This window comes from Chrysemys picta, chromosome 5, assembly GCF_011386835.1.
Source record: "Chrysemys picta bellii isolate R12L10 chromosome 5, ASM1138683v2, whole genome shotgun sequence".
NCBI classification, from domain to species: Eukaryota; Metazoa; Chordata; order Testudines; family Emydidae; genus Chrysemys; species Chrysemys picta.
Window position 1 is genome coordinate 107,181,878 of NC_088795.1, and position 25,561 is coordinate 107,207,438.

A 25,561-nucleotide genomic window follows, 5' to 3' on the forward strand; every position below is an offset into this window, starting at 1 on the left:
GAATACTTTATACCTCTCAGGATTAGAGGGTTACCCTACCATTGTCATGAAAATCGACTGGGTTTTGCATCATTAACTATTGTTACTGTTGCAAGGACAGACTGATATTTTTCACAGTTCCTGTTATTTATGGAACAGAATTCAAATCCTTCATGTACTGTGGCAGACATAATTGTAAATTGTTCTACAGTACTACCACTTTAGGCTAGACTGGTGGATCCAGCAAGATCCTGCGGCAGGATACTGAGATCCCAACATGTTACTCCGTGGGCACCATTTTGAACTCACTCAGCAAGGCTCATTGACTATTTCCAAAGGTTTCAAAAAGCTTTATTTTAGCTTTAATATGCACACGGGAGCATTATATGTGCTTCATTGTACAGTCCCAGCAACAAAAAGGCTTTTAACCCTCAACTTTTAAAAACAGCTGCTGGGATTTGCTCCCCAGAGAAGAAAATCTAAAAAGGCAGAAAGGATTTCATATCTCCTGCGGGAACATGCCTGCCTCCTTTGGTTTGTCTCTGGGGTAATCCACACTTTTCAGCTGAGAGAACTGTAATTTGTTCAGTTATTTATTTGCTGACCATTGTTTTTCATCCATTTCAGCAACTACATATAATGGAAAAGTAGAACAGACAACCAATCAAAGTGGAAAATATTTAAAAGTGTGCACAGTCTCTCTCTCACACACACACACACTACAATTCTAAGTATTCTATCCATGTAAAATCTCATTAGTCTAGCCAAGGAAATAAGGATCATAACATTTTTCTTCCCAAAAAACTAAATACTCCTCACCACTCATTAGATTTTCACAGCTATCCTGAGCTGGATTAACCATTATTACTATTATTTGTATTACAGTAGAGGCTCCAGCCAAGACTGAATATTGTGGTAGACATTACACACACACACACACACACACACACACACACACACACACACACACACACACACACATTGTAAAAAAGCAGTCCCTGCCTCCCAAAGAATTTCCAGTCTAAATAGACAAGATAGCCAAAACTATGGGAATCAAAAGAGAGGAGAAATTCCTTAAATCTGGTCACAAAGCAGGCCAGACCCAGGAAAATAATCCACATCATCTGGATCCTAGCGCAGTGCCTTATCCATTAGACTATACTTCTTCCAAAATTACTTGTGGTAGTCTTCTAGGCAGATCAACCCTCTCCCTTCCCTGAGGTTCAGTTATTGAGTATGGCCTGCATGAAGATGTGGATTTTGTATTGAGTCCTTAAAGTGGCAATACTTGCTTGATCACTGTCGGGAGGGAATTCTAGAGCAATCTAGAAAATATTTTCACTGTGAGTTTCATCAGCCACAGCTTGGCTATCCTGACCCCAGCTCACTGATAACTTTGAAGATTAGGTCCAGTACTTTGAACTAGATATGGTAGTGAATGGCAAATGAATGTAGAGTGGGATGCACTGGATGTGTGCTCTCTCTGGCATGTCCCATCAAGCAGAATGCCATGGCCTTCACTTTCAGGCCCAAGCCCAATACCTTGCAGTAGTCTAGCCTGGAAATGATGAAGACATGGATAACTATGGCAACATTTATGTCCGAGAGACATGGCCTATTCTTATTGCTAGTTGAAGATAAAATAAGACCTCGCCCTCATTCTAAGTCTTTTTTCCCCATGACAAAGGGCAAAGATTGCACAGAATTAAGCTGTTCTCATGAAAAAGAATAAATAAAATCCAGAATGGCCCAATAGTAATCCATTGTTATGGTAATACTGGTAACAAGGATGGAAGTGGTACAGAGTCCATTCTCATTACAATTTGAAGATTATAGACTGCCACACTAATGAAAATAAAAACCTTAGTACATAAATCAATCATGGAGATTTGCTTCACATCAGCTTTGGGATGATACTGAGCTACTGCTTGAATGTGATATTTCATAGTAACTCAATAAATGATGCAGCACCACTTTGTTTATCTGCATCTCTCTCTGGTTTACATATACAATAGTTCTATCATATCAATAAGTATAACCATCTACTCAAACTATATTATTTAGTTTTATAACACACTCAGTGCAGATATGCCATCAGTATGTCAGACTCACACTAAACATTCCATCACTGTGTTATGTTCACACTGTATACATCAGCCAAAAATACTTCACAAAATAACATCTGATATTTAGAAATAGGATGTCTTCAGATGCAATTCCTAACAAAATAAATTAAGTCATAAACTTTTTTCTGTTATTAGAGTGATGTAAATCAAATAGCAAAACAGGAGTGGAGACATGTATAGTGGTCTTTAAGGGTGATTATAGAAAACAAGACATAAAGTTGCTTGGGGCAGTGACCCACTTTTTTGCTATGGGTTTCTACAATGCCCAGCACAATGAGGATCAAGTCCAAGACTGGGGCTCCTAGGCACTATGGTAATACAAATAATTGATAAAATTCATAAATGAGAGTGATCAACAACAGAAGACAAGATCTATTTGGTGGACTGTGTGGTTAAGATTGTGTACCACACAGCTGTGTTTCAGTTGGCAAACTGTTGGGGGAAGGAGTGAGGATCAAAAGATATGTAACCCATTGTGGACAATAAGGTGGTGAAGTGGAGACATGTATATAAGCTTGTGATTTAGGGTTAGCTAGACTAGGAAAAGCGGTCAGGATCAGCTAACACATTTTAGCTAACTTTGACCAGCAAACACCAAATTTTAGCTAATCTCAATCTTACCATCACTTGCTATTAGCCAAGATGTTCAAGGATGCAGCCCCATGCTCCAGGCAACCCTAAACCTCCAACTGCCATAAGATGGGACTGGATGAATCATTCCATAATTGCCTTGTTCTGTTCATTCCCTCTGAAGCATCAGGCACTGACAACAGTCAGAAGACAGGATACTGGACTAGATGGTCCATTGGTTTGTTGTAACATGGCCATTCTTTTGTTCCTAATTTCATCCAGAAAACATGGAATTTCTAGGGGAAGTTCTGCAAGGCAGTGGGCTCTGGATGCTGACAAGTTCTAACAAGTGAAGAGATATCTTTAAAAGGAGAAACATCATGTGGAATATATAAATGCCACTGAGAAATCCAAGACCCTCTGAAGTGGGAGTTCTGAGATGGTCCCCATTACTGAATGCTGGGAGAGCTACATATTTATAAAGTATATGTTGCTTTCCTTTCGTGAAGAGCGTTTGAACAGCATATTAAGTCACTAAAATAAACCCAAGACACAAATCAGAAGGAACACAAAAGAATACAATCAGTTTCTGTCCACATGAGGTACAATTATTGAAGAAGAATGTGGCAAATACTCAGAGTGATAAAAAGAGCTAATTTTTCAATCCTTGTGCTCTAGTCACCCACAATCTACCCTTAAGCCTTTTGGTGTCCATTATTAGCTCATCTTCCCCACAAAGAAGTAGATCTACACTTTCCTTCATCTTTCTCTTGCACCTGATGTATTTATAGAACCTCTTTGTATTCCCTTTTATGTCCCGTGCTCGATGTAACTTATTTTGTCCTTACATGCTTGTGCTATTTTTTGTACACATCCTTAGTAATTTGTCCATATTTCTACTTTTTGTAGGATTCCATTTTGATTTTCAGGTCACTTAAGAGTTCCTGATGCAGCCTAACTGGCTTCTTACTATTCTTCCTATCTTTCTTTTGCGTGGGATAGTTCACTGTGGTACCTTTAATACTGCCTCTTGGAGAAACTGCAAGCACTCCTGAATTGTTTTTCCCCTTAGATAGTCTTCCCGTGGGATCTTACATGCCATTTTCTTAGTTGTTAAAGACTGCTTTTTTGACCTCCATTATCCTTATTCTACTGCACTGACTCTTTCCTTTCCTTAGGATCATGGAATCTATCATTTCATGATCATATTCACCCAAGTTGCCTTCCATCTTCAGATTCACAACCAATTCCTCCCTGTGGCATATTCTCATCTGTGTGTCCATTAGCCTGGGATAGGGTAGTGTGCTGTCCCTCCTGTCATTCATTCCTGAGCTTGTTATTGATAGTAGGCACTGAGGTGACATTACAACCTGTCTTACTGACAGTAATGGATGGGAAGGCAGGAATTGATCAAAAACATTTGCCTTGAAATGTTGGAGTAATACATTAATGCTGCTCAAAAGCCAGACTATTTGAGAACACCAAAATTACCTATTATTTTAAAAGTCCTTCTGTAGGCTTCATTTCCCCCTAAAGCTGTTACATACAGTAAGTCTTGCTGCTTATTTAAAAAAATATAATAAAGCTGTTTAGAAAATGGCTGAATTTCTGGATGATCTTGCTAAGCTTTAACTTTTGTTTTGTTTTGCTTTTTGATAGGCAGAGAATTTCAAGAGGAAAATGCAAAACTTGATAAGGCAGAGAGGGAGATCACTGGAGACAGCGACCTTACTTCCATCAAGCAGTAAATACATCTCTACCTCGATATAACGCTGTCGTCGGGAGCCAAAAAAATCGTACCGTGTTATAGGTGAAACCGCGTTATATCGAACTTGCTTTGATCCACCGGAGTGCGCAGCCCCATCTCCCCGGGAGCACTGCTTTACCACATTATTTCCAAATTCGTATTATATTGGGTTGAGTTATATCGGGGTAGAGGTGTAAAACACTCTGCTTATTAGCATTGGTTTTCTAGTGTTGATTCCATCTACAGACAGGAATGATTCTTAAGACATGCGGGTATGGTTAGGGGTGAATCAAACCAAGCTTGTTCCTTGCTTGGAAGTCAGTCCTGTATATTATACTATTAACAACAGTAAAATGCAAAGTACTTTTATTTTGACCGACTTTCTGTGGCTCACCTAACACTGCTTTTAACAAATACCATGCATTTGATGGCTACTTGTTGCTGTTTCTCACTGAATAAGTATCCCAAAGACCTTGATATTAATCTCTTTTATTGTGACACTTTCTATAGTTAAGGATAGCCAAGGGCTCTGGCGAAGGTTGTTACTGCCATCTTCTTAGAGCAACTAATTGAAAAAAAGAAAAGTTCACAAAGTGTTATTCAGCGAGGGCTTTTATTTATTTATTTTTGATAGATTGGATTCTTAAAGTCACACAGAGCCCTACTGTGGCTGACCTGCAATGGGAGAAGAGTGTTTAGGTCTATGAAACTAACTCATTTCCCCAACTGTTTTAGAAATTAACTGTTTTTTATTTGTAATAATAGTCAAAATTTAACCATAGTTCTTTTCACCTGTAGTTGAAATAATCTTTCTATGAAATACTTCTTTATTGACAAATGCAACTAAACAACCATATTATTAATTATTAGTATTAGTATTACAGTAACACCTAAAGACCCCCCAAAAGGGGAGGGTTCCATTGTGCTAGACATTGTACAAATGCATTATAAGACAGTTCCTGCCTGAAAACATTTGTAATAGGCAAGACAAAGTTCTTTGGGGCAGATGGGCCACAGTGACAAGGATAGATTGCATGGCATAAAGACACAAATGAAGTCTGAGGCAGAGGAATTAAATTTAAATCACCTAAGTCCAACTCCAGTGCCTTCATCACCAGACTTTTCATTTCCAAATACAAAGATACTTTCCAGATCACTAGCTAAACTAGACTATAGGAATCCTACAGGAGAACCACTTTGGATGAGTAACTAGGTCATTTGCACAAACCTGGCCTCTGAATGAAATGAGAAATGCCTTCATGACCTGGAGGGTTTTAAAATGTATTTTGAGTTGCTGTCTGTACATTTTAAAAACTTAAATCCTCTTAATTGTTCACACCAAACACGTTCAAATTTATGCTTCATTAGGATTTCCTTTTGCACTATGTCTTCTGTGATGAGCTTGGTTTCACAAAGTCTATACTACTTGGTTTCCTAATAGGCTGGATAACATTACAAAAATATGGATCAATACCAATATAGGCTTTTTTGATCTTGTGTGTATTATGCCTTCAGTATGCCTGAAATACCCAATGAATAAATTATAAAACACTTTCCAAATTGTCTATTGATCTCTAAGCAGTATAAAATATGGGCACATAACTGACAAAACCTGGAGTAAAGAAATTTGGGGCTTGAATCTTTAAAAACTAGGAAAGTAAAATGAATGAGAGCACCTTTTCTCTGACATCTCACAAAACAGATGTATCTTGCATAGTACATCTTTTTTTAAACAGACGTTAGCAAATGGCCCGATTCTACTCTCTTGTGGCTAATGGTACCTTACTACATCAAATGGTTGAACTGGTTAACTGTGTTTTCATGGTGATCACACTTCTCAAAAAAGCTAACAGCTTATGTTAAAGAATGACTAAGGCTAAATTTCTCAAAAATAAGTAGTGATTTTGGGTGTCCAACTTGTAATACCTCAAAGGGGCCTAATTTTCAGAGAGTAGGTACTAAGCACTTTCTGAAAATTAGATCCATTTAAGGCATGTCTTATTCAGAATCCAAATTATGATGCACGCAAAAACACTAGCCACGTAAAAAAAAAATCATAGCTAGAAGCATTTATGTTTGTATTCACGGCATGACTCTGATATCTTACTCACAGTGAGCTATAACTTACTCTGGGGTGTAGTGCCAGTAGAGCTAGGCACAGAATGAATACAATTGTTTTAAAGCTTTGATCATTCCTTTACATATACTAACTTGTATATGAAATGGATGTGCAATGGAAACAGAATTAAGCACTAACCATGACATTTGATATTTCTGGAAGTCTAAAACTGACTTACTAATATTATCAAGACTTGTCATAAATTCGCTCTTTAGGGTTGCTTCCTTTGAGCCGCTCTTTCAGTTTGTGGGGTCAGAGCTGAAGTCGAGCTAGTAAGTTTGTAGAAACAAAATGCCATGTTAAATGACAAATGTACAGCTTTTCTGCATGGCTGATCGCAATGAAGTTTCTATCTGCTTCATTAAATATGACCAACCAAAATGATAAGATATTTTTAAAAGAAAAAGCAGCTACAGATAGCAAATAATCCTGGCCACAATGGATTTTTTGACATAAAAATGGATTTTTTATGCAGTTGTGTCAAAAAAGGTCTCATATTTACCCTCTCTCTCCTACTGAGCTGTACTTCATGCCATCTAAATGTGAGGTTAATTTCATTTCTTTTGAAATGTATAGGAAGGACTTTACACAGACACACATTTTGTAGATCTAGCTTGAATGTAATGCTTTAAACTTTAATGAGACCTAAGAGTTTGGGTTTGTCATAAAAGTTGTAAATAAAGGTGAAAATAGGCAGAGATGGAAATAGTGAGAAAATCTGCACATCTTATGGAGATAATTAGGAAGAGAAGGAGGAAAACTTTACTGAGATTACTAAAATGTTGATGTTAAAATAGGTGTGACTCAGGGAAACAGTTGGATTCATGCTTCTGAATCTGAACCTTTCCAGCACAATGAACTGAAGTAAGCCATCTCCTCCAAGTGATAATTATAATTAAAACTATACATTCTAACCTATCAGTGAGGAGGCTTCATTAATGCTGGTGATTTTTCTTCTTTGATTTCAAGAAGAACAAAAACACTATCAAGCAAACCATCTGCTTCAGATCATTTTCTTCTGGTTCATTAAAGTGTCAAGTACACACAGGCTAGAGAATGTACGAGTTTAGAACACTTATTTAAATTCAGCCTGATTGTGTAGTGTGGTTAATCTTAAAAAAACACACACACACACACACACACCACAACAACACACACCTGGAGGTCATTTAAAATTTAGAGCTGCCTCAAACTGCTCACCCATTTCATGAACTCTGGAAAGCAAGTCATGCTCTGCTCATATGGTTCCTTATTACTGTTCACCCAATAGGTTCAGCTTTAGTCATGATGAGACTCCAAGGTATCCAATAAATAGTGAACCTAAACAACAACAAAAATATTGCAAAAAGATCAGGGCATCTAACCAATACAGGCATTCAAATTTTTGCAAGTCTGGGAGACACCACCATTTTAGTTACATTAACTATAGAGTAGCATATCACAAAAAATATTTTATAAAAGTGTTGTTGAAATGTGAATTAGTCAAGGCTGCAGACTGAATGAAGGGGAAAGAGTGGAAAAAGAATTGTGAAGAGGAACCTGAATTTACAGTGATATCAAAATAGAAAATTGATTTCCACACTAGGAACACCTAAGCAAATTACCAGGAATCACAAAGCCTGAGTTAGGCACTGAGGCTCCTTATGGAGATATCCAGGCACCTATGCATGAGATTCACAAAAGCCAAAATGCTGAGCGAGGAGCTGCCTAAGCTAGCCAATGGGAGATGCCAAGCAGAGGGGTGTGTCCTAAATCCTGCCCCTCTCAGGCAGTTAAGCACCTAAATCCAGGCAGGAGGGAGGCACCTATCTCTGGGATTTTCAGCTATGAACCCTCTTCTGGAGTTAGATGCCTAAGGTGTTTCTTGCTGCTTTTGGATGTGGCACAAGCAGCCGCCACCACCCACTGTATAACTTTTAACCCAGTAATTACCACACTCACCTGGGATGTGGGAGACGTGGGTTCAGTTCCCTCCTCTGCTTGAAGGGAAGAAAATATTTAAACACTAATCTCCCACCTGCCAGGAGAGTGCCCCAACCATGGGGCTATTCTGAGAGGGGAGGAGGGAAGTGTCTCTCAATTTCTCTTGCTGAAACTTTGCACTTTGTATAAATAATTAAACAGTCATTAGCACATGGGTACTAAACCCTGTTTCCCCCACCTTCCAAGCAATTGCCAACCCACCAGGCTACAGAGTCATTCTCTTGCTTGTGTGCTCTCACCCAATGATTTTAAGAATTTAAGCCAAAGTGCAACTGATTCAACAGGAGAGACCTTTCTCCCTCCCCACCAGAATATTCCATGCCCAAGTGGTTAGGCCACTCTCCTAAGAGGTGGAAGAGCCCCTGTTCAAATCCTCTCTCCCCCCTTCAGGCAAGGGGGTAATTGAACCTAGATAAGTGTGCCCACCACTGGGCTCAAAGTTATAAGGTAGGTACAACAATGCCCTCCTGTGGCCAGATTTTGAATGAGTCCCAATCTAGTAAGCAAGTTTAGAGCAGGCAGGATAGGCAGAGGAATGTCTATCTTCCCCTGGTTTGTGGATTACACTGGGGCTTATGTGTGAAATAGACATCCAGACGCCTAGAGTCAGGCAGCATTGTACATGCCTTTGGGAGAAACTTTAGTTGCCTAGGGGACTTTTAGAGTGAAAATTTTTGGCGTCAAGGGAGTTTACATGCCTACAGGGTTAGGCAGCAGCTGAGCGAGGGTTTTATGAATGTCAGCAGTGCCTAAGTGGTGCCATTTTAGGTGCCTAAGTCCCTTTATGAATCTAGCTTCCTGTATTTCCACTGAAGTTAATAGGAGTTTTAAGCATTCATCATCACATCCAATCTGGACCTCTGTAGGCCCAGTTCAGGGAAGCATATAAAACTGATCGCCATATTTGGGGTCGGGAAGGAATTTTCCTCCAGGGCAGATTGGCTGAGCCTCTGGAGGTTTTTCGCCTTCCTCCGCAGCATGGGGCAGGGATCTCTAGCAGGAGGGTCTCTGCCGATTGAGGTCACTAATAACAGGATTGGGGACTTCAGCAGCAGAGTCCAGGGAAGGGGCGGGGACGGTTTTATGGCCTGCAGCGTGCAGGGGGTCAGACCAGATGATCATAATGGTCCCTTCTGACCTTAAAGTCTATGAGTCTATGAGTCTATGAACTCCTTGTTTTATGAGTGTATTCTGAAAAAAAAATCCATGAAATATTATTTTAATGCAGGTTTTTGTTATATATTTACTTCTATTTTGTATTTGAAAAGAAATAAAATGGAATCCCCTTTGGTCTAGGAGGCTTGATTTAGCTATGTGAAAACAGTTACATTATTTTCTATAATGTGTCATGTGTATTCTAAATGTATTTTTGGAAAATTTTGAAGACATGCGTGAATTAGACAGTTGGATTAATGGCTCCCAGGGAGCTTTTAAAGTTTAGCATTGACTCTGAGTCAAATCCTGTTCACCTGACCCAAAGGACTTAATTCTGTGAGTCAAGTGAGCAGGTCTGGCCCTTTGCAGTTTCAGAATGTTTGAGATTTTTTTGATTTCCTAGCTGCTGTGTAGCTATCAGTCTTAATCATTTTTAGAATCCATTCAATTTACTCAATTGATTATAATAGCTATAATGGAACTGTTAGTCTGTTGTGCAACTTGAATTTGGATATTTGTAAAGAGTGGATTTCTTATTTGAGAATCCATAATTTCTGTTTTGGATTCATATGAATCTTGGACATATTTATAAATAAAACAACAAACTACAATAAAACATATCATGGTATTCTGAAATGTGGAGCTATTTATATGGATGTGTATTATAATTTTTTAAATGGTACACATATGCAATTTGTTGGCTTTATGAATCAATGAGTGTTTTTAAAATAAAAAGCTACCCATTTTTTATCTTGAAAAATGTCTGAACTTAGTTAATAAATTATGCAAACTTCATCCCTGGTGTAACTATTGAAGCCAGATGATCTACTGTAGCCAGATGAACTTGGCCCCTCTTGTTTTACATCAGTTTTGAAAGTAGCCACAGATTATTTGAATAGCAAAAAAAGCAAGCAACCGCAAGAAAAAACATGAGCTGACATGAGGTATGCTAAGTTTCAAACTAAAATGAATTTCAATGCCTAAGTTTTAAAGCCGTAGAAAGAAGCTGACAGACCAATGACCATAGCAGCACTAATGGATGTCACTATAATTCACAGTTAGTATTCATGAATTATAATCTGGTGTGACACTAAATTAAGAAGTTTGAATTCCCTGCTCAAGAAAATGCCAGTCACATCCCCCTCCACACAGTAAGTTTATCATCTTTATTTCTGAAAATAATGTGTTCTATTTTTCAAATTCTCTTTTGTTTACACATTAAAAATTTGATTTCTATAGGAAACTGAAAATCAGTATGAAGTACAAAGCCCTGAATAAGTCACAAAGTGTCTTATTAATGACAAACTTCTACAATCACTAGATATGCTTAAAAAAATATAAGGTGAAACTGAATGTTTTGGATTCAGTCCTCACTGTAGAGAATGAGACACAAATTGACACCTTCGCCTGGGACAGTTCCTCAGATATGTCACACCTGACCCATTCTTTTTAGGTGACAAACCTGAGGAACTCTGCAGATTGAAGTGTCAGCAGAGGAGGTTTTTGGAACAAATTGATAAATTAAGCAGTAATAAGTCACCAGGACTAGATGGTATTCACCTAAGAGTTCTGAAGGAACTCAAATATGAAATTGCAGAACTACTAACTGTGGTACGTAACCTATCGCTTAAATCAGCCTCTGTAATTGATGACTGGAGGATAGCTAAAGTAACAGCAATTTTTAATAAAGGCTCTAGAAGCAATCCTGACAATTACAAGCTGGTAAGCCTAACTTCAACACCAGGCAAACTGGTTGAAACTATAGTAATGAATAGAATTATCAGACACATAGATTAACATGATATGTTAGCGAAGAGTCAGCATGGCTTTTGTAAAGGGAAATCATGCCTCACCAATCTATTGGAATTCTTCGAGGGTGTAACAAGCATGTGGACAAGGGTAATCCAGTTGATATAGTATACTTGGACTTTGAGAAAGCTTTGACAAGGTCCCTCACCAAAGGCTCTTCAGCAAAGTAAGCAGTCATGGGATAAGAGGGAAGGTTGTCTCATGGATCAGTAACTGGTTAAAAGACAGGAAACAAAAAATAGGAATAAATTATTAGTTTTCAGAATGAAGAGAGGTAAATAGCCATGTCCTCCGAGAATCTATACTGGGACCTGTGCTTTTCAACATATGCATAAATGATCTGGAAAAGAGGCTGTACAATGACATGGCAAAATTTAGAGAGGATATAAAATTATTCAAGATAGTTAGCAGACTACAAAGAGTTACAAAGTGATCTCACCAAACCAGGTGACCAGGCAACCAAATGGCAGACGAAATTCAATGTTGATAAATCAAAGTAAAACAAATTGGAAAAAATAATCCTAACTACACATAAAAAATGACGGAGTCTAAATTAGCTGTTACCACTCAAGAAAGATTTTGGAGTCATCATGGATAGTTCTATGAAAAGATCCACTCAATATGCAGAGGCAGTAGAAAACAGAAAAACTAATGGAATGTTACGAACCATTAGGAAATGAAAAGATAATAAAAGAGAAAATATCACAATGCCATTATATAATTCCATGGTACACTCACACCTTCAATACACCCTGCAGTTCTGGTCGATTATATATATATATATATATAAAATGTGGAAAAGGTGCAAGGAAGGGCAACAAAAATTATGAGGGGTATGGAGAAGAGATTAAAAAGACTGGGACTATTCAGTTTAGAAAAGAGATGATTAAGGGGGAATATAATAGAGGTCTATAAAATCCTGAATGGTGTGAAAAAAGTGAATAGGGAAGTATTATTTATCCCTGCACAAAAAACAGGGCTTACCCAATTAAATTAATAGGCAGCAGGTTTAAAAACAAAGAAAAGGAAGTACACAATGTACAATCAACCTGTGGAACTCATTGCCATGGGATGTCATCAAGCCAAATATAACTAGGTTCAAAAAATATTTAGACAAATTCAAGGAGGATAGTTCCATCAGTGGCTATTAGCCAAGATGGTCAGGGATGCAACCCTATGCTCCAAGTGTCCCTAAACCTCCTCCTGCCTGAAGCTGGGACTGGACAACATGGGTTTGAATCACTCAAAATTGTTCTGCTCTCTTCATTTCCTCTGAAGCATCTGACAGGCACTGGGCTAGATGGACCATTGGTCTGACCCATTATGGTCATTCTTATGAGCTATTTGAGAAAAATCAAACTTTTTTTATACCATATGTCTGGTCAGCACTACATCTGGAACCACTAGCAGCCTGGAGATAAACAAACTTGAAACATCACTAATATATTATTAAAAAGTTTAGAGGATAAAATTATCAGTTAGGAGGATAAAAACATCATCAGATGGATTCCAAATATTTTTCTGGAGTCCTATTGGTAAAGTTTTTCAAATAGGTTTTGGTATAAATGAGGTTAGCTGAGGATTTATGAGACTCAGAACAAACAAAATTGAATACAGTTCAGCTGTCTTAACTGGATAGTATTTTTTTGAAGAATAATGGAAAAATCATAGTCACATTACAAAAGAAATGAAAACAAACAAAACTATATAGGGTTGTTAAGTACTTTTTATATCTGGCTTAATGTGGATAAGGCAGAGACAATACTAGTTCTCAAGGAGAAACAACTACAGGATTTGATGCAGTTTGTGACTGACTTAACTGAGTGTGTCTTTCATAAGAGCTTCATAATCTTGGATGCTTTTGGACTACCACCTACTCCTCAATTCCCAGAGAGAAACAGTGACTAAAATTGCTTTCAGTTTTTTTCACACATGTAGCTAGCCAAGAAATTGTGGTCTTTAGCCTGACCCTCCTACAGTCATGTCCTTCCAGGCTTGACTACTGCTTGGGCTACCCTAGAAGAGCAATCAGATGCTTTAGCCAGTGCAGAATGTAGCAAACTGCATCATTAACTGAGCAGATTGATATGAGCACACTACACTTGTACTTCATTCTTCAGGATCCACATTAAGGCCTCTGTGATTTGAAACCAGAACATTTAAATGACAGCCTTTGATGGTCCCTAGGTTTAATATATTGAGAACTGGAAGCTGGAGGAGGAAAAATACAAAGTATTCATGGTGGAGGTGTGGAATTTGCTCTCTCTGGTGGTCTGTCAGTGTCTGAATTTGCTGGCTTTTGGGATTAGTGTAAGGCTCATATTTCACACCAAATATTTCTTAATATCTAGCTAGCAATTTGGACATGTTCCATGTTTTATAGGTTGGGGTAGTTAACATAGGAATGGCAGTTATTACTGTTGGTGTATATGAATAATACACATCAAACATGGGCCATATTGACTGATGTTTTTTTAAAATGTTTGTAATGGGCCCAAAACTCAACAAATTATTGAAAATTAGTTCTAAATTATTTAAATTTGGAAGCCTACAGTTAGATGCCTATATACTTATTTTAGGTAGCCAAGACCTAATTCGGGTGCCTAAATAGATAACATTCCATAGATATCTATTAGTGTATGCCAATGACTACAGCAGAACATTTTGCAATTGTCTGTAAGTTCAACTTTTTTTTATAAGCCTTTTAAAATGTTACTTTTCTTTTGTAGAAGTTTTGCAGGCAGCTCTTTGGCAAGGGTTTTGTCCAGTGTGTGCACAAGGAGGAGATAAAGATAATGAAAACAAAGCACTATGCATTTGACCCTTTCTGACTTCATCAGAGGCTCTTTTGGCAGCAATGCAGATGACAGACAGCCTCTGATGAATTCTCTCCCATTTCAGACCGATAGAAAGTCAATCCAATTCTTGACTCCTCAATTCCACATGATATCAGTTAGTGCTAACAGTTTGTCAACACTGTTCTGGTGCAAGGCTTTTAAATGGCAATCAGCATCGCCTGAATAGAGAAACCTGAATTACAAGAAGCTAGATAACTATCTCATCAATATTTTGGGGTCAAGTGCATCAGGATTCAGTGTCATACAAAGACTGAAGGTGAATATTAAGCTATTCTTTCTTAGGAATACAAAAGTGTTCTAGGATAATGTCATAGCAAGGACACACTGAAGATCCAATGGACTAGAAATATTTTTAAACGGCCCTCATAAAATGAAACTTTTTAATTAAAATGTAGACTACAGGTTTTGAAGTTTTATTGTTGGATAAATGTGGCATATTGCTAATGTCCATTGATCAGTTTCCTATAAATACCTACTTGGGGAAGAAATTTCTGATAGAAGATGACTGTTTAATCTAGCAGAAAAAGTCATAATGGGATTCAATGGCTGGAAGCTGAAGCTAAACAAATTCAGTCTAGAAATAAGTGCACATTTTTAAAAGCGAGGGTAATTAACCATTGGAACAATTTACCTAGGGATGTAGTGGGTTCTCCATCATTTGTAGTCTTTAAATCAAGTTTGGATGTCTTTCTAAGATATATGTTCTAGATGAAAAAGGAATTGTTTGGGGAGATTCTATGGCCTGTGTTATAGAGGAGGTGAGATTAATTTATTATAATGGTCCCTTCAGGCCTTAAAAACAAACAAAAAACTATCAATCTGTGAATACATAACCTAGTTAGGAGTCGTGGTCAGCACAGAATTTAAAATGCTCAAGGTTGAACCTCTTGTTTCTGAGCGGAATGAAAATTAGGGGCAGTGAATGCGGTCAATATTTCTGCGCTATAAGACACCGAATCCCTACTATCAGTTATTTGGTATGTTTTTATGATGTGGATCAGAACCTTCTCTAGAGTAACTGACACAAGATACACAATACCAGGAAACAAAAAATAAATATCACAGTGAAGGAATTACTATTATCATGTATTATTTGTACTGCAGTAGCCCCTAGCTCCCAATCAGTTTGGATCTTTATTGTGCTAGGTGTAGTACAAAAATAAATCAAAGGATACTCTTTGCCCCCAACAAGTTTATAATCTAAAAACAGTGACAAGATACATGTCTAAGTCCCTTTATGAATCTAGCCTAGGGTGCTAAGAGCTTTTTAAGAAGCTTGCAGCATTTTAGGATTGTATCCATATTGGATAAAGTTACATACCATATGATGGTCATGCTCCTGCAACCTTTACCCTCTGAAGTAAACCTCACTCACCCAAGTCATTCGTATTTGTTACATGAATGCAAGTTGAGCATTTGGTTCAGCCTTAATTTTTCAATTTTTTGTTATCTTGGGCATAAATCACAGCATGCTATCTGAATGTAGTTCCCTGTCATTTTATCATGTTAAACGTTTGTTGGAAACAATATATATTTATCTTTGTAATTCTCTTGTGTGTCTACAGACATTTTAATCAATAGCTACAGATTCATTTTCTCTTCCCCTTGATAGAGTAACTGTTTAACTAGCCTCCAGTTTTGAAGTGAAAGCTAACCTTTAAGCAAAAAATATAAATAAAAATAATGGTATTATCACTGCCAAAAGATTTGCAGTAAACTACATTTTTTGGCCTAGGGAAAAGTGTTCCTTACATAACTAGCAAGGCTCATATTTTATAATGGAAAATTACACAAAAATGAGCACCATAGCACAACCAGTGTTCAGAAGCAACATTATAAAGGGTACACAATGTATGTTTATTGTAACTTTTATTAACAACAATGTGCGTTTATTGTAACTTTTATTAATATTAATGAGAGTTTTGCACATCACAAGGGACAAAATCCTTACTGAATTTGCATTGTAGTTTTATTCGTTATCTGACCAATTCTCATGGAAGTTTAGTGCTGGCTAATGGAGATCTATTTTATCTCAACCAGTAGGAAACTGTTTGGAGCTAAAGAATCAGTGTTCTAATCCTACTGTGAGATTCATCTCCTATTCTGGTCTGCTGATAGCTGCACATAGATTTGTTAGAGTAATCCAGAAATGAACAGTAATCTGGCATGTTCATTTTACCCATTTCATTCTTACTAAGGCGAGCCTTTTCAGACAATGTTACCTTTCCTTTTACTAGGAAACACAGGATTAATATAGAATCCGGCATTGTATATAATCTATGGTACACACAAATAATTCATTTTGCATTCCAAAAATATTGCTATAATTGCCCAGTAACTTTAGAAACCTATTTCTAGAAGGGAGAGAGGAATAATGTAGTGGTTAAAGCGAGCGAACTTGGTTCTCTTCCTAGCTCTGCCAGACTTTGTGTCTCCTTGGGCAATTCACTTACTGTACACCAATGTATTCAGAAGCTGCCTCTAATTTGAGACAGCTGAATCTTTGGGTGCTTAGCTTTAAATACTTAAACCCAAATTTTCAAAAATAACAATCTGCATTTTAATGTCTGCTGTTGTTTAACACAAAGGATTAGCTTTCAGTCCAGAAGGAAAGACAAGTAGAGCAGTACCGTATCAAAGAAAAGAGAAAATGAATCTGCAGCTATTGATTAAAATGTCTGTAGACACAAAAGGGGATTTCACAGCTAACATGTATTCTTTTTTTTCCAGACAGAAGTTTTCTAAGATTAAACCATAACAAACAATTCAAATAATGTGGTGTGATTTATACCCATAACAACAAGGCAAAGAAGAACTACAGCTAAAATATGGTCCTTAAGCCAAATCCTAGCATTTCAGTATTTGTGATAGTTTAAGATTATGTAAGAATACCCACTATTGGTAACATCCAATAACACCTACTACTGCACATTAATTTGCTTGTTTCTTTTTCATTCACAGAAAGCAAGAACAAAGTATTAAAGTTAAAACTTTGTCCTTAAGCCACCTGTTGTGCCAAAATGTTAGAAAATTGAAGTGAGCTGCTCCAGCTAAAATACGTAGTTAAATCTTCATCCTCGTCTTGAATAATGGTATTTGGTTTTATATTTTCAAGTTTGTGTGTGACCTGCCACACTGATTCTGGCAGGGGAATTTTGTTCTCTTTGAAAGGACTCCATAGAAGTGGCTAGCTGTTTGCTTCAGACAGTCACGATTACAAGTTTGTTGGTCTCCAAATAAATTTGTTATATTAGCGGGAAGCTTCTGCTAAAATTATCAACAATGAAATAGTTAACAATGCTACTTAAACTGCTATTGTTGCCCCTTTGGCCCAAGTGCAACCCCTGCGGGATTGTTTCTGTTAGGATAAGGAATTGGGGATATGAGTCAGATATATTCTTGGTGTGATCTTGTCTGATTATAACTAATGCACACAGTGTGCATGAATACAGTAGAAACAAACAGCAGGCAGTTTCCTTGCTCAGACATTCCCACACTTGCCAATACAGTGAGTTCAGTGCTCTGTATCTTTGCTTCCTCTCAGGATCACACTCAACTCCTTTTTTCTGGCTTTTTGCCTAAAACACATACAGCCAGCAGTTAATGTCCTAGCTCCTGCATTTGCAACCAGGAAAACTCTTCAGTCTACACAGCTTAGCCCTGATCTGTCACAGGGATTAGTGCCTTGGGTGATAGCCCTACAGCCCACAGCTGGCTTTACTACCTATCAGATTGGATTGGTCTTCTGTTGAACCTAAAAGAGAGTGCTTGGAACATCAGCTGGCTTAGATTTGTGATTGTGTGGGGATCCCCAAGACTCGCCTGCTGGCAGCAAGCACATTTCAGCATAACACTATCATTAAGTTTTTGAGTTAACAGCTTCAGCCAAGCTGGAATGGTCAATTCACACCAACACATATACCCTACAGTTATCTAATAAAAGAGAAATCTAATACATTTAGTCATATTCTGGACATCAAGCAATACCTACTATACAGTACAAATAATAAATACTATTGTGATAGGGCCCTCAGTGGCCAGGCAGCTTAGTGGCTAGATCATTGGTATGTGGGGCTGTAGGTGGACCTGACCCCCACTTCTCCCTCAGGTCCTGGCCCAGGTCCTGTGTTGCTCAATCCCTAAACAGGGGAGATGGATCTTTCTCCCAGCTATGAGGGGGAGCTCAGGCCCTGTTTTCCTGGCTGCTCCCTATGCAAGTCCTTTTAGTTTGGGGCGTGGCCCCGCTAGTCCAGTTGTCCCGCAGTTGGGGCTTCTCTGTAGGTTCCCCTTGTCTGGGAAAGACTTACTTGCCTCCAGTGTCTGTGTTGGCAGGCAGGCTGCTGATCTGTGCCTTCAGGCAGGCATACAGAGAGCTCCTGCCTCTTTACCAGTCACCCCTGACTGAGCCAACCTCCCTTCTTTTCTCCCCCCTCCAGGCCTGGCACTGGCTGCAGGTATAACAGGGTGGGGCTAGTTTACCACACAGGCATTCTTTAACTCTTGCTGTGCCCGGCTACAGTCTCTCTGCTCCTTCACACATCTCCCCCCCATGACCCCATTTGGGGTCTGCCCTCCCTCCAACTGCTCTCCACCATCCCGTGAAAAGAAGTCTGCATTCAGATGTGCTCTCCTGGCCCGGTGCTGGATGCAGAAGGAGAAGGGCTGGAGGGAAAGGTACCAACTCATGATTTGGGGAGTTGTGTCCTTCATGGCATGGAGACAGTGGAGTGGGGTGTGGTCTGTAACGAGGGTGAAGTGCATGCCCAGAAGATAATAACGGAGTGAGCCTATGGCCCACTTTACTACCAGGGCTTCTTTCTCGATTACAGAATAGGTCTTCTCTCATGGGAACAGCTTCCTGCTAATATGCAGGATGGGGTGTTTGTCACCCCCTGCCCCCTATGATAGAACCACTACTAGGCCCATGTCTGAGGCACCTGTTTGTACCAAAAACTCCTTGACAAAGTCAGGGTTGTACAAGACTGGTTCCTGCAAGAGCCGGGCCTTCAGAGTTTGAAATGCCTCCTCACAGGTGGTGTTTGAAACATAGTTTGAAACACCTCCTCTGGTCCACTGGATCCTTTTAGGACTCTCATTCTTGAGGAAATTGGAAAGGGGGGGCCACTATGGAGGAGAACCCTGGGATAAAGTGGCAGTAATATCCAGCTGGTCCTAGGAACCATCAGACATGCTTCTTTGAGGATGGCGTGGGGCACAGCAGGAGGGCCTGGACTTTGCTAATCAAGGGTTGGATTATGCCCTTTCCCAATGTGTACCCAAGGTACTTGGTCTCATTCTTCCCAAGGTGACATTTGGGGTCGCCGTCAGGCCAGCCTCCTTGAGGGACTGCAGGACCGCAGTCTCATGTTTCACATGGTGTTGCCAGTTGCAACTATAAATCACCACATCATCTTGGTATGCAGCTGCATATCTGCTATGGGGACGGAGAACTCAGTCCATCAATTGCTGAAATGTGATTGGGGCCCCATGCAAACTGAAGAGCATGGTCTGGAACTGGAAAAGCCCAAAGGGGGCGGAGAAAGCATTTTTTCCTCTGGACTCAGCTGTGAGTGGAATCTGCCAATAGCCCTTTGTTAAGTCTAAAGTGGTGATATATTCTGCCTTTACCAGCCGGTCAAGTAGTTCATCTACCCGTGGCATCGGGTAGGGTGTCAAACTTCAATACTGCATTGACCTTGTGGAAGTCAATGCAAAAGTGGGTGCTTCCATCGGGCTTAGGGACCCGTACCACCGGGCTTTTCCAGTCGCTAAACGACTCTTCAATCACCCCCAATGCTAACATTGAGCAGAGTTCCTCTTTCATGGTCTCTCTAAGCTTCTGGGGGAGGGGCCAGGGGCTTTCTCTGACTTTATCGCCTGGGTCCATCTGAATATGATGAGTTATCAGTTGAGTCCACCCTGGTCGGGTCGGGAAAACAGAAGAGAAGGGAGTGATCAGTTTTTGCACCTGCCCTTTCTGCTCTGAGATAAGATTGTCCCCAATCTTGACCACCCCTGGAGTTGAGGCCTCCAAGGCCTGTGGGCCTAGTTCAGGCTCTGGTGGATAGAGCGCTATTAGTAAACCTTCCTGGGCTTTCCATGGTTTTAACAGGTTCATGTGGTAGATTTGTCATACCTTACATTTATCTGGTTGCTTGATTTCATAGTTCATGTGCCCCACAGGCCGGATCATCTCATACGGTCATTGCCAGTGGGCCAGGAGCTTTAACTCCAAACTTGACAACAATAATAGCACCCGGTCATGGAGCTGAAACTCCTGGAGATGCGCCTGTTTATTGTAGGCCACTTCTTGGGAATCCTGGGCATGTAGGAGGTTCTCCATGGCAAACGAGCCTAAGGCCTCAAGCCACTCCTGCAGGTTTAAAACATAGTGTACCATGTTGTTGGCTTGGGACAGTTGCTCTTCCCACGTTTCTCACACAAGGTCTAAAATTCTCGGGGTTGCCTCCCATATAAAAGCTCAAAGGGTGAGAAGCCAGTGGAATACTGGGGTACTTCCCGGATTGTAAACAAGAGAGGTGAAAGCAGCTGGTCCCAATGCTGGACATCCGTCAGGATGAATCTTCGGAGCATTGTTTTTAGGGTTCAGTTAAAGCGCTCCAATAGGCTGTCCGTTTAGGGTGCTATACAGATGTTCTTAAGGTCTTGATTTTTAGTAACCAGCAGAGCTGCTTGATCATCTGGGACACAAAGTTTGTCCCTTGATCTGTCAGGATTTCCGGGGCAACCTGACTCGGGCAAAGATGTTCATAAGTTCTGTAGCCACCCCGTTGGCATTCATGGAGTGCAGCGGCACTGCTTCAGGGTACCAAGTCACAGAGTCCACTACCACAAGAATGAACCAATATCCGGCAGCGCTCTTCTCCAGCAGGCCAACTATGTCAACTCCAATTAACTCAAAGGGTACACTTACAAGTGGGAGGGGGATCAATGAGACTTTCTCCTCTGGCTAAGGTGAGGTGAGCTGGCACTCTGGGCATGAGGCACAGAAGTCTGCTATGTCTCAGTAAACCCCTGGCCAAAAGAACTGGGCTAAAATCTGGGCTAGTGTCTTTTCCCTTCCAAGGTTCCCAGCTGCAGGTATGGCATGGATGAGTCCCATAACTTCCCTTTGGTATGGTCGGGGCACCAAGAGCTGATGTCGGACCTCTTTGGTCGGTTGGTCTTTCTCTATGCGGTACAGACAGTCACCTTGAATCTCAAAAATGTGGGAACCATCCCATTTGGTGGGGTTTGACAGTCTCCCCATTCACTGCCGTCACCTGGGCATATGTCCGACTCAAGGCGTTGTCAACCCATTGCTCCTCCACAAAATCAGAGAGATGAGTCAGGATCTCCTATTCGGGTAATGAGGGGAGCTCCCCTCCTGGCTGGGAGGGGGCCTGGTTGGCCTGGGTTGACTCTGATGACTGAAAAGTCCCTTCACCAAGGTCAACAAGCTCCCCCACCCCCACAAGGGTCACATCTTCAAGCCGGCTGGGGGCTGGAAGTAAGGGTCTTTGGCCATCAGACGGGGGTCCCAACAGTTCTGCTAATAATTCCCCAAAATAGTTCCAGGCCCTGCCTAAAATAACTGGGTAGGACAGGGTCATGGCCAGACCAACCATCAGGGTCCCCTTGCATCTCCCCACTGTTAAAGTCAATTCCATGTGGGGGTAGGCCCTCACATCCCCATGCACACACTGTAACATGATGGTGCCTTGGTTGGGCCGGGATTAGGCACCACTATCCTTCATACCAGAGTCTGGGAACACCCTGAATCAACTAGTCCCATCACTTCTCTCCCATTTACCTGCAGCAGGATGGACAGTTTTGGTTGGTCCCCAGGGTATGCTCGTGCTCACGGAATCCAGAACTTCCCAAAGCTACATTCCATGTATGGACAATCTCTGGACCAGTGTCCAGAATGGACACACATGAAACACTGATCCTGATCTTGGATGGTGCATTGGTTTCCTGTTTGGGTACCCGGGCGGTCTGGTCACAACGGGTCTCCCCAAATTGTGGGCTAAGTACAGACCCGGGCTGAGCCTCTGGTGGACCTGTGGTCTCCCGATATGGAGTGCGGTAAATGGCTCTGGACCTCTGGGTTGGGGAGCCCTGGTACCCCTGGATCCTTGATCCTCTGAAGCTCTGGTAGGGAGGGAGGAGGGTGAATTTCCTCACAATCCTGGGGTCCATGGGTGGTTCCTAATTGAGGGGCATGGGGCTCTTGGTTCCAGCTGACCCCAAAGGGGGCCTCATCATGGGGCCTTACCAGCTAAGTAATTCTCCAAGAGTTGGATGGCATCTGTCATGATATCACAGTGATGTCGCAACACCCACTCTCTTCCCCCAAGGGGCAGGATCTGGAAAAATTGCTCTAGCAGGACCCGCTTGCTCAGCAACCTGTGCCCCCGTCTTTGCTTCTGGTTTGAGCCGTCTCCAGCATGAGCTTCTGGGCAACCAGATGGGGTCATGCTCACGGTGGGTACCGCTCCCCCGAAAGTGTGGCCAGAATGTTTCCTCCGAGATATCTAGGGCATCGAGGATCACTGCCTTACCTTGGGCACAGTTCTGGGTGGCAGTGGGGTCTAAAGCATGGTATCTGGTCTGTGCTACCCGGTTAAGTGCGGGGCCAGCACTGCAGCCCACTGGTCTCAGGGCCACCATGGCTACCATGGCCACCTGCTCTAAAGTATCTAAGAAGGCCCCAGGATCATCATCAGGATCCATTTTGGCAAGCCAGTTAGGGGCAGGGTTAGGTAGCTCTGCTGGAGCACTGGGTCGCAGTATGGAGGCCACCTGTTGGACCAGCTGCTGCTGCTGCTATTGGACTGCCAGTGCACGAATTAGCTGCTGCTGCTGCATGGCCTTCTGCTGCAGGAGTTGTTTTTGTTGCTGTTGATGGTGGGTGTTTTGCTTGGCCATTCATTTCAGCAGCTGTTCCAACTCCATTCAAGGGTTTGTCCTCGGGACTTTCTCTCTCGCCTTTGGTTTTATTCCCCTCCCCATTTAATACCCTTCAGCAGGGACTAAGGCAATACCCGCATTCTCCACCATTTGTGATAGGGCCCTCAGTGATTGGGCAGCCTAATGGCTACATCATTGGTTAGGGGGGCTGTAGGGGGACCTGACCCCTCCTTCTCCCTCAGGTCCTGGCCCAACCCCTAAACAGGTGTGTTGCTCAACCCCTAAACAGGGAAGATGGATCTTTCTCCAAGATGTGGGGGGGAAGTTCAGGGCCTGTTTTCCTGGCGTGCTCCCTATGTAAGTCCTTTTAGATTGGGGAGTGGCCCCGCTAGTCCAGTTGCCCCGCAGTTGGGGCTTCTCTGTAGGTTCCCCTTGCCTCCAATGGCTGCATTGGCAGGCATGTTGCTGATTTGTGCCTTCAGGCAGATATACAGAGAGCTCCTGCCTCTTCACCAGTCACTCCTGACTAAGCCAGGCTCCATTCTTTTCTCCCCCCCTCCAGGCCTGGCATTGGCTGCAGGTATAACAGGGTGGGGCTAGCTTACCGCACAGGTGTTCTTAACTCCTGCTGTGCCCAGATGCAGTCTCTCTGCTCCTTCACAACCATAAGCAAAAAACCAGTCTGCTGGGAAAAATATGTTTTTATTTTTGTACATTTCTCTGGGCCAGAACTTCCAGACCTGGACATCTCTTCCTATCCAAAGTAGGGCAGGACCAACACAAAAATAGAACCTATGAGTTTCTATCAAACATGTCCAAAATCAGCAGTACAACTCATCTCATCAGCAAGCCTATTCTAGCAAAATAGCTTACTGAGTGTTTTGTTATAGTCTATAATTTTAGGGAGGGAGCCTGTCACAGATCTGCATGCTTAAACTGCTGGTGTTTCTTTAGGCCCCTGCTACAAATTATCCTTTGATAGCCTGAAATAAGGACCATGCAGCCCCAGAAGAAAATAAGAATATTTTTAAGTTATATAGAGAAGAAAATAGTACTGCCCTGCAGCACTATCTCTTAAAGAATCTAGTAAGGAACAGAGAGCACCAAATCCATCTCCCTGCTGTTCTTACATATAAATAGTAATAGAAAGGAACAAAGCACAACACAACCACAAAATAAAAATATCCCTTTTGGATTTCAGTATCCATTGAGCCTTAAGATCCGTGCCTTATAACCACCCGCAGCACTGACTGAATACAGCTTGCATTGCACACAATACAGTAAAGGCTTTATTTGTTATTTTGTTTCTTTTGGTGTTATTGCTAGCACAAAGAAAGAATGTTCCTGGCACCTCTCACTCACGTAGCCAGATGTCAAACAACAACAAAAATGCTTTCACCACTGAGAATGATGAGGTTGCCCACAATGGCATAGGGCCCATCTATAGGCTATTATCTGTAATCGACAGAGATGGGACACTAGATACTGAAGGCTCTGAGTTACTACAGAGAATTCTTTCCCAGGTGTCTGGCTGGTGGGTCTCATCCACATGCTCAACATCTAACTAATCACCATATTTGGAATCAGGAAGGAATTTTCACCTAGTTTAAATTGGCAGAGATCTTCGGTGAGTTTTGTCTTCCCCTACAGCATGGAGCATGGGTCACTTGCTGGATTGAACTTGATAAATGATGGATTCTCTGTAACTTGAAGTCAAGATTCAAGGACCTCAGTAACTCAGCCAGAGGTTATGGGCAGGGCCCTACCAAATTCACAGTTCACTTTGGTCAATTTCACGGCCACAGAGTCTTAAAATTGTTCAATTTCATGATTGCAGAGGTTTACATCTGAAATTTCAGGGTGTTGTAACTGTGGGGGTCCTGATCGAAAAGGGGATCATGGGGTGGGGTCCTAAAGCTGTTGTAGGGGGGTTGCAGGATTGCCATACTCACTTCTGTGCTGCCTTCAGAGCTGAGCTCTGAAGGCAGCAGCTACAGAGTTTCCTGCAGCTGGAGGAGCCTCCCGGAGATGGAGGTAGGTCTGCTCTCCCCGGTTCTGCTGGGAGTGATCCAACTGGGGGCTCCTAGCTGCTAGTCAGGGCCAGTGGTGGATTAATGCATGGGCCCATGGGGCCTGTGCACAGGGGCCCCGGACAATTTGAAAAATGGGTGCCCCAGCCCTAGCAGGAGCCCTGGGGTAGAAGGCCTGAGCCCTGGCAAGAGCTGGGAGCAGGGGGTGGAAGCCCTGAGCCTGGGTGGCCCGGAGCCCAGGCTGGAGCCATCAGGGACTGCAGTCCTGAGCC